This window comes from Phocoena sinus, chromosome 5, assembly GCF_008692025.1.
Source record: "Phocoena sinus isolate mPhoSin1 chromosome 5, mPhoSin1.pri, whole genome shotgun sequence".
NCBI classification, from domain to species: Eukaryota; Metazoa; Chordata; class Mammalia; order Artiodactyla; family Phocoenidae; genus Phocoena; species Phocoena sinus.
In genome coordinates this window covers 44,253,128-44,262,682 of record NC_045767.1, presented here as the reverse complement: position 1 = coordinate 44,262,682, position 9,555 = coordinate 44,253,128, and positions in this window count along the sequence as shown.

Here is a 9,555-nt window from a genome sequence, read left to right as displayed (position 1 = left end):
TGGCGGGGAAAGACGGGGATGGATGGAGAAAGGGGACAATATGGCTCAGGAGGAGAGTGGTCCAGAGGAAGTGACAGGAGAACAGGAAGGGAGAAGCAGCATTAGCAAGACATCACTTCCCCAAACGGCCTCCTCCCCCAGCCTGCAGAAGCTTCTCCCTCAATCTTGCCACAGATCTTCGTCATTCGCCAAAACTTTTTAGAAATATTTTTTCTAAATATTTAGGGGAGACCATCTTCCCTATTAGCATTATTTGCTTGTGGGGCAGGATGATACTAATTTAAAATACTAAACTGTGTCTTTTTTTCTCCAGGTCTGACCCTTCTTTTCTCTCTGCTGTCCTGCCCCCATCGGAGCAGGGAGGTGCCTGGGGAACAGATGTGGAGGGTAGAACACAAAGGCCTGTCTGTCCAACTTTCACTGCCCCACCCACCAGGAAAGAGGGAAGAAGAACGAGAGCATGATGTCTGGCATACTGAGAATGAGAGGATCCATCTAATATTCCGGGCACGGACAGGGAGACTCACGGCCATGTGGCCGGGACCCTCCAGGCAGAGCCCGGCCTGAGACCTGTGCTCCAGGCAAGGCAGGGAGGCAGAGTGAGACCCACATGGTGTGAAAGGACTATGCAGAGACAAACCTATAAAGATGGACAGTGAACAAAGCCCAGATCCAACCCCACCCATTCTCTGGCCGGGGACAATATCCGGAACTGTGACACATGTCAGGAAGAGAGCCAGCCCTGGGACAGGGTGAGGATTTCCTCTTCTTTCCTTTTTTCCAGCAGCCTACTATGATGTGAGTCTAAAGTTAGTATTAAATTGGTCTACAGATCACTTTCATGCAGTGTTTATTGCACATTTCAATTTGGGGGATGAAATATATGCCCAATATCTCTGATTCTTTCTCAACCTAATTAGACACACTTATACTCCAAGCAGAATTGTGGCTTGGTGCAGGGAAACAGAAGAAGGGCATCTCTGATTTTCCCTGGGCTCCCCCAGCCCCGTGCTGTCCCACTGCAGTGTCCCACCTACACAGGGTGCCAGTGCCGGAGCCCAGAGGCAATGACATGTCTGTGGCATAGGGAAATAGCAACGCAAAGACGGAAGCTTGGGGAACTTGTCAGGGAGGAATCATGACTGCTCAGTCCACCTTTATTTAATTCATGTGCCCAGAACTAAATTCCACAGAGGTCAAACAAATACGCTAGACTCAAGAACAGCCAACAAAAGTGTCCTGCACTTTGTCCTGAAGGCAAAAACAAACAAAAAAAACAAAACGAAAAAAGGGTCAGAACAGGGACAGGGTGGAAGGGGATGCTAGCTATAAATATAAAGGATTCAGAGAGAATGGAGTTTGTTCAATGTCCTGAAGGTCCAGTAGCTGATGTCAGTTGTTACGGACGGAGAAAAGTTTACTTGAAGGTAATCGCAGTACTGAAACCTGTCCCACTTCCTAAAACAAAGTTAACCTTTGGAGCTGTGTGAACTGGCAGACTGGCAGGTGAAATGATTACAATAGGATAAGAAGAGTGCATTTCATATGTTCTATTGCCCTCATAAGATTGGTATAGATTCTACTAAAAAAAAAAAACAAAAAAAACAAAAAAACAATAATAATTAAGGCCATCTACCAGTCCCTACTTACCTAGACTAACTGGTTCTTTTTTTTCTAATACATTTATTTATTTTATTTATTTATTTATTTTTGGCTGTGTTGGGTCTTTGTTGCTGCACGTGGGCTTTCTCTAGTTGCGGTGAGCGGGGGCTACTCTTCATTGTGGTGCGCGGGCTTCTCACTGCGGTGGCTTCTTTTGTCGTGGAGCATGGGCTCTAGGTGCGCGGGCTTCAGTAGCTGTGGCACGTGGGCTCAGTAGTTGCGGCTCACAGGCTCTAGAGCACAGGCTCAGTAGTTGAGGCTCACGGGCTTAGTTGCTCCGTGGCATGTGGCATCTTCCGGAACCAGGGCTCAAACCCATGTCCCCTGCATTGGCAGGCGGATTCTGAACCACTGTGCCACCTGGGAAGCCCTGTCTCCATGTCTTTACTTCCTTCTCACTCCTCCTGTTTGTCTCCCCAGCTGAGTGTTTCTCTCCCACGCATGAGGTGGCTGGCACTAAGGACAGTGATGGTGTCATTGCTGTTAACTCTAGAGGACATGCTTCATGTGTCTCCTACATGCCCTCTGCTGCATCCGTCATCATTGGACCCTGCTCTTCCTTGACCTGACTTCCGTGATAATACCCTCCGGTGGGTTTCTTCCTGCCTCTTGCCTCTCTTTCATGGACTCCTCCTCAGGCTAAGTCTTTCTGGAATGTTGGTGCTCCTCTACTTTTCCTGGGTGCTCTTCTCTCATGCTATATACCCTCCTGGTAGATGTCACCCATCCCCTTGTCCTCAACACCCAGATGCAAATGACACCCATATCTGTATTGGACCCTGATTTCTCTCCAAATCACTATATCTGCATCCATATCCTATTTCCTGGACACCTCCCCTTGGCTATCAGTGGGCTGAAATATGTCATTTTGATTCTCTCAATGGAGGCAGTTGGATCTTAAGCAACGGTCCCCAACCTTTTGGGCACCAGGGACCCGTTTCGTGGAAGACAGTTTTTCCACGGACCGGGGTGGGGGTGAGGGATGGTCCAGGCAGTAATGTGACCGATGGGGAGAGGCAGGTGAAGCTTCGCGCCACTCACCTCCTGCTGTGCGGCCCCGGTCCTAACAGGCCGCAGACCCTTGTCAGTCCATGGCCCGGGGAATGGGGACTCCTGATATTAAGGACTTAAATGAAACTGGCAGGGGCCAAAATGAGACATAGTAAAATTTGTTACAGATGAAAGGCTGACTTGAGGATCAAATATCATTGCTAAATTTAAAAACTACAAAAATTCTTTCAGAAAATATTGGGCTAGGTTAAAAAAGCAAAGTAAACTACAGTGGACAATAGCCCAAACAGCAAATGGTAAAAAACTTTTAGTGCTCACAGATTAATGAAAAATCAGAAAAGATTTGATAAAAGTTTCCATGTATAAAATTTGACATGGTAAAAATAGTGGACCTAAAAGGAAACTTGCCATAGTAAAAGCTATAACCTATAAAAATTTGACAAAGATGAGAAAAGAAGTTGAACAATCAAGGCTTCCTTGTAAAAGGTACATGAGAAAGATTTATCCTGATGGAAATAATGTTGGTAAAAAAAAAAATGGAAGTGAAAACAATTGGAAACAGTTTTAATAGGCTATATAGGAAATGGATCAGGGCATTAAATTGTCTCAATGGAGTTCACTCTGGAATAAATCTTTGCCACAGAATTCATCCGTGTTGATATCAACCTAGCAGAAATGTTTACATTCCAGAACAAAAGCCAGCAGGGCCAAAATATACAAGTGCTCAAAATGATGACGTCAAAATGTCCCACACTCCCCACAGGTACTTCAAACCCTACAATTTCCAAACCGGACTCACTTTTCCTTCCCTACCTACATCCCAAATCACTTCTCTGTTTCCTCTCCATGACTCCTCTCCCCTCCTTACCACCTTTTCCCCACCATCACATCTGATCCCATCCTGCCTTTTCTGGCTCCTAAATATCTCTCAATATGTTCTTATCATCCCGTTCCCAATGTGGTTCCTGCTGTGGAGGCCACCATGACCTCTGGGCAACAGCCTCTTAACTGGTCGTGCTGGTTCCCTTGAATATTGCAAAACTACCCACACACTGCCAAGGAGGGAGATCTTTCTGAATCTCAAATCTGATCATACATTCTTCACAGGTTCCCTCTGCCTCATGCCTGGTATGCAAGGCCTCTCATGGTACTTACATCTCCAGCCTCAACCCCACGGCCACTGCTAGACAATGTCTCTCTCTGCCTCCTGACTTGCTGCCTTCTCTCTGCTCAAGAGCATCCTATCCATGTGCTTCCCCTACCACCCCAAATCCTGCTGCCCTTCATCCAACCCCAAGAATCCCTGTGCTATTCCTTCAAGAATTATATTACAGGGACTTCCCTGGTGGCGTAGTGGTTAAGAATTTGCCTGCCAATGCAGGGGACACAGGTTCAAGCCCTGGTCCGCGAAGATCTCACATGCCGCGGAGCAACTAAGCCCGTGCGCCACAACTACTGAGCCTGCCCTCTAGAGCCCGCGAGCCACAACTACTGAAGCCCATGCACCACAGCTACTGAAGCCCGCCCGCCTAGAGCCCGTGCTCCACAGCAAGAGAAGCCACCGCAATGAGAAGCCCGTGCACCACAGTGAAGAGTAGACCCTGCTCGCCGCAACTAGAGAAAGCCCGGGTGCAGCAATGAAGACCCAATGCAGCAAAAAATAAATAAAATAAATAAATTTATTAACAAAAAAAGAATTATGTTGCAATTGTCTGTTTCCTTATCTGTCTCTCCCAAGAAATTATAAAGTTCTCAGGGAAGGATCATGCCTTATTCACCATTATATTCTTAGTACGAAGCACAGTGGCTGACATGAAATAGGACCTCTCTATGTATTTGTTAAACAGATGGATGGATCGTATTTAATCTTCACAGCAATCCTGCACAGCAGGCATTACTACCCTCACTGAAAGAAGCACAAAGAAGTTAGGTAACTTGTGCAAGTTCCCATAGAAAGTAAGTAGCAGTTAAGATTAACCCTATAACAGTTTAACTATAAGGCGCATGTTCTTTTTATTCCACCATGCAGTGTCTTTTAATTAGATGCAACCCAATACAGATATGGAGACACAGTTCTTACAAATATGGCATTGAGAGTCAACAGGGAGAATAAGGCATTAAAAAATAACAACAGAGTGTGGTCATGTAGTTGTAGGCGCACGGACAATGGGTATATACAGAAAAGAGACTAGCCATGGGGGAAAGGGAGGTTAGGGAAGACTGGGAAGGGGTATACTCCAACTAGGGCTTAAAGGATGAGTAAGAGCTTGACCGGCAAAGTTGGGAAGTGAATCCCGGACAGATGTAGAAATGAGTTTAGTTTTCTCATATACAGTTGCTGCAACACAATAAGCTTAAGAAATTAATATTCTCTCTGAGTGTAGTTTCGATGACAAAGCAGCTAATGCCAATATTTTGACATTTCAAAACACTAAAGTGATTAAATATATGAGTGTAAGTGCCAGTGAAGATGATTTCTCAGAAGCATTGGGCATTATGCTGGAAGCGTCTTTCCTGATGCTGCCAGAGTCCTCAGGCAGGCCATTATGAACACATTTCTTCGTGTCTGGTACCTCGTCAACCTATTCTTCTGTGTTCCAAGTGCTAATTAAAATTGTATGTTGCCTGCCAAAGGAAAAGTGCTTATATTAAAACAATGTGTCTAAATTAAATGGCTCAAAACAGCCTGATTCCAAGCTGACGTACAGTTCTTACCCCACGCTATAATTGTTGGGGAGAGGGCTGAAACTCAGACATAAAATTTAACAGTGTATTCCTTCTGATATTTATAATTAATCAAAATAATCTAGAACTTTAAAGTTTCCAAAAAGCAGCTTCCAAGCCGTCATCCCATTTTACCCTTTCAATAGACTAAAATGATTTGATTTGCGATTTTGAGGTGAAATATGATATTCTATACGTGAAGAATACATCGCTTACGGTTAAACTGCATCTGTGATTCCTTGTCAAAAACCTAACCCTTTGTCTTATAGCCAAACAAAACAATTTTTTAAAATGTTTGTTTTACAAATTTTATACAGAGATAAATTCTCAGTTAAAAAGATGTTGGTAAAAGTTCTTAGGGACTTGGACATTGAGAATAAGACTTAATACACAGTAAATGCCCCATAAACCACAGATCGACTTTCTAATTGTTCTACTTAACAACTATGGGTAGAAGTGCAAGCAAATCTCACTATATATGAGGCTCAAAAAAACGATGAATTATTCTTGTCAAGAAGGCCCAGAGGTAGTGTTAGCAACCTTTAATCCCCTAATTCCTCATTCTACTTCCAGACCATTTTTGCCCATTCTTCTGTCTAGTCAATGCCCTGCCTCTCCCACCATTTTTTCCTGGTTTAGCCCTGGAAACAAACCCAGTCTCGAAGCTCTACTCAAACACTCTGCATCTTCCTACCCGGCTCCCTCGGTACACGCTGCTCCATCTGCCTGTAAGGCCTTTTAGCTACCCGTCTCTGCCCCATTTTCTACCTGACAACACATCTTCAAGACCTGTTCAAATGCCACTTCCTTCTAAGCTGTCCAGGCTCCCCCGAACAGAATTACTCGGTCTCCCCTTTGAACTACCATGGCACTTCATTCATTCGTCTACTGTAATACTTATCACACTGCAATGTAATTCTTGCGGACAAAGAACTACATGTCATTTTCGTTGTTACTCTAGGGCTTTGTGTAGTAACTGACATAAAAAACATTCAACAAATGTTTGCTGAATAAGAAATGCTAAGTCTGTTAAGTAAAGGTAAGCAATTTAAGGTAAACATTATAATTTAGAATAGGGAATTTGAGTTCATCAGAAGAAAAATAATATTACAAGCTTATGCCAAGTCAACATTTAAATTCAGCCTAAATACCCCAAGAGGTACCTAAAATCTCTTAAGTCTAGAACTTAAAGGAAACTTCAAGACAATATAGCCAATCCTCTGCTGTATGGATCCGGGAACTAAGGCCCTAGCTCATCCTAAGTATCATGACCAGTAAGTGGCAGCACAGAATCCTAACCCAGGCCTCCTGACTCCGAGTTTATAGCTTTCCCCATTTAATCTGCTGTCTCTCTATCTGAAGACCTTTTCTAGTCTACTGCCATCACTTGATATTAGATTGCAGAGTCCAGCCCCAAACAAATATGCCACACAGTTTGGCCAAAGAAGCAAAACAATCAGACTGTTTTGAGAAAACCATCCGTTAGCTAGAAATAAATGCTTGCATGGGTGAATCCACCTGTGTGTTTATATAGGTCCCTTAAGAATTAACAGGACACTGCCTCTGAAAATTTAGTTAAAAAATTACAAACTCAGAAGAAAAAAATCCTTGCTGATATGTTGTTTTTAAAAACACATCCTTACAAATACAAAGAAAATTAGTTTCTTTCAAGGGAGAAGCCAATTATACTACTCTCCATAAAAGAGAACACTGGGAACTTCCCTGGTGGTGCAGCGCTTAAGAATCCACCTGCCAATGCAGGGTACATGGGTTCAAGCCCTGGTCCAGGAAGATCCCACATGCCGCAAAGCAACTAAGCCCGTGCACCACAACTACTGAGCTTGCGCTCTAGAGCCCACAAGCCACAACTACTGATCCCATGTGCCACAACTACTGAAGCCCGCGCACCTAGAGCCCGTACTCCGCAACAAGAGAAGCCAACACAATGAGAAGCCCGCGCACTGCAACGAAGAGTAGCCCCCGCTCACCGCAACTAGAGAAAGCCCACGTGCAGCAACAAAGACCCAACCCAGCCAAAAATAAATAAATAAATTTATTTTTAAAATAAATAAATAAACAATGTTTTTTTCTCCTCAAAGAGAGAAATCTGGACTGGAAAGCTTGCTAAGCCATCGCCATGTTCTCTCTCATCAGTATTTTGGAATTTTCCAGAAATTTAAAATTTAATATGAAACAAACCTTATATCTGATCTTGAATAAAGGGTCTCATTAGCCAATAAAGCATGGATTTACGTTCATATACTTTTATTACATAAACAGAATCTACTTTTAGGTCTTCAGAACAGACTATCTTTTATAAAATATCTCTTGTAACAAAATACAGTTTTCAATAGGTCCTGTTTAAAATGTTTTCAGTCCTATATTCTTGTGCCAGAGAACTGCTTTTAGAAAAAAGATTTTGCTCATGACCGTTTTAGTTAAGTTGTAACAGGTACATTAGAATCAAAGGCACATTATTCAATTTGTGCTAGATCTTCCAGAAACAAACTGAGTTGATGTCCTTTAGAAATCCATGGAATAAAAAAAAAAAAAAAGAAATCCATGGAATAAAGCCCAGACAGGATAAAACATAATAAGTATCAGTCCAAAAAAAATGATTGCCGAAGACAGAAAGTATTATTACTGAAACTCAGAGATTCAATTAAACTCACATAAATTTACTGCAAAGCCTTGCTCTGGGGCCCTCAGTATATTTTATTTCTTTAGAACACCATTTGCAATGCTGCTCGGATTTTCTGAAAACATCAATTCATACTTTTCTCTTGGAAAGACAAGGGTGAATGAATTAAATTCAGTACTACGTTTTGTGAATTAGGTGTGTGGTATTTATGGTTTAGAGAATAGAAGTCATGTACTGCTAAAATAAATTTTCAATCGGGAAATACAGAATTATTTTAAACTGTATTCTATTCAGTGGTTGAATCTATACTACCAAAACGAGTGGTACAATAGTAATCATCTCAAATACCTCTTCAGTTGCTGTTAAATGCTACCTTAAAGCGGTGTTCTTTCTTTTTTTTTTTTTTTTTTTGGCGGTACGCGGGCCTCTCACTGTTGTGGCCTCTCCCGTTGCGGAGCACAGGCTTCGGATGCGCAGGCTCAGCGGCCATGGCTCACGGGCCCAGCCGCTCCGCGGCATGTGGGATCTTCCCAGACCGGGGCACGAACCCGTGTCCCCTGCATCGGCAGGCGGACTCTCAATCACTGCGCCACCAGGGAAGCCCCAAGCGGTGTTCTTAAGAGTTATGCATGTGTCCAGTACGGAAAACTTGTAAAAAGTACAGAAACCCTGAGTCTTGGGGTGAGAAGTGGAAAGGTCAGCGGGAACCACCAGTTCTCCTCACACAAAGGGATGAAGAGCTAATGCTTAGCTCATAAAGTTGGGACATTAAAGATGACAAACCTTGGATGTGTTATCAATAAAGTTACTGCATTTGAATTCCCTGCATTCAAATTTTAGACCCAATTACAAAGTCACTCTATAATTAAGGATTTCATACTTTTCTACGAATCTTCAGAGTATAGGCAAATATCTAGCTCTTTATAACCCAGGGGACCAAGAATCTGAAAAGGGTTTGGGAGGGTTTTATCAGAAAATTTTAGAAGAGGCCATCAGGGTAATCTGGTGTAATACTCTACAGTGGAGAAAATGAAGCATAGAGAGGTCACATGTGTCACCTTAGATCAAAAGACTCTTTGACTGGACAGCCAGAGTGTCCAGGCCTTCTCTTGATTCAGCGCCCCTTCAAGTCATCAAAGTGCCTGATGTTCCCGTTACTCAGGAAAAGTAGATGAAACTAATTCCAAACATATTTTAGGCGAAATATACCAGAAATGTTATCAAGAGATAAATTGCTTTGTAGTTGAAAAGTAAAACCTACTCAGTCTAAACAAAAGGAAGCATTCGAAGTTAGCACTGAGGAGGAAGAAAAAGGGAAATCTTATTTTTTCAGCTCCTACTGTAGTATAGGTATTGCCCCATTTACCAGCGAAAGATACTGAGAACCAGAGTTTATAGGCTACATAAGATAATTTTCTGGAGCTTGAATCCATGGTTCCTACACAATGTGTTCAATGTATTTTGTTTAGTCACAAAATCACAATCATTAAATCTTTACTAAAATAGGCTATTTGTTG